Source organism: Hippoglossus hippoglossus, chromosome 12, assembly GCF_009819705.1.
Source record: "Hippoglossus hippoglossus isolate fHipHip1 chromosome 12, fHipHip1.pri, whole genome shotgun sequence".
Classification (NCBI taxonomy): domain Eukaryota; kingdom Metazoa; phylum Chordata; class Actinopteri; order Pleuronectiformes; family Pleuronectidae; genus Hippoglossus; species Hippoglossus hippoglossus.
In genome coordinates, this window is record NC_047162.1 from 20326737 (window position 1) to 20327881 (window position 1145).

A 1145-nucleotide genomic window follows, 5' to 3' on the forward strand; every position below is an offset into this window, starting at 1 on the left:
CACAACATGAATCATCTACTGTTTATATTCACTTAAAACGTAAATCTGTCCATTGTCCAAAACAAGACACGTTTTAATGTGAAGAGAATAAGATCTCTTGTTACTGACACCCAATCAGAGGCAGGTGGGGGGAGGGGCTTCCTCCTTCTGAGAGCTCCCTACAGTGGAGTCAAATCATCTTGATCGCCCCCTGGTGTCTGGCTGCAGTATAGGTCATAAACCCTCCTCCTCCATGTTAGCAGATGGGACATGAACCAAACAAAAAACTCAAAGTAGACGTTAAATAAATGTTTGTAAAGATGTTTCTGTCGTTTCAGGTTGTTCTTATCTCTCTGATGATTGTTCAAGTGTTTCTGATCAGTTTGGTTTTATTTAGTTATTTGGTCGGAGACGTATTAAATGTAGAACTGTTGAAAGTTAAATATATAAATAAATATGGAATCTTGTCTTATAAGTAAACTGTCGATACTTTAGTGTGCGTCAGAAATAATGAGACGGTAGATTTTATTTCTTGTGATACATGAGGCATCAACAGGAAACATTCAGACCAAATATATATAGATATATCTATATATATATATATATATATATATATTTCTATATGCACACAAACATAATTAAACATTTCACAGCTGATGTGTTCAGACAATAAAAACTTTTCACAGAAACAAAGTAAACCTGAAGCTTCAGGCTGCAGAGAAACAAACTCTCATATTATTCATCTCCTGACTTTCTGTTACACACATGACTTTCACGAGAAGTGTTGCATCACTGCTCGTGTCTTCCTGCTGCTGTTCCTCATGGCAGCAACATGACAGTGTGTCACAGCGTGCACGGACAGAAACGTGCACGGACAGAAACGTGCACGGACTGCTAGAAGAAAACACACGCGGCTGCTGTCAAACCACGTTCACTCAGTTCTGACTCTTTTCATGCACTTAGCTTCAGTTTGTTCCAAGTTTTATTTCAGCCTTTAATTTAGAATTAAAGGTTAAATCTTTATTAATGAGGAGGAGGAATAATTCAGTTTTTATAAAGTGAAGATTCTAGTTTGAAGAAAAACACATGCACACAGACTCACATGCGCACAAACATGATTTATTAACTAAATAAATGAAGATATGAGATAAAAAGAACAATCGTCT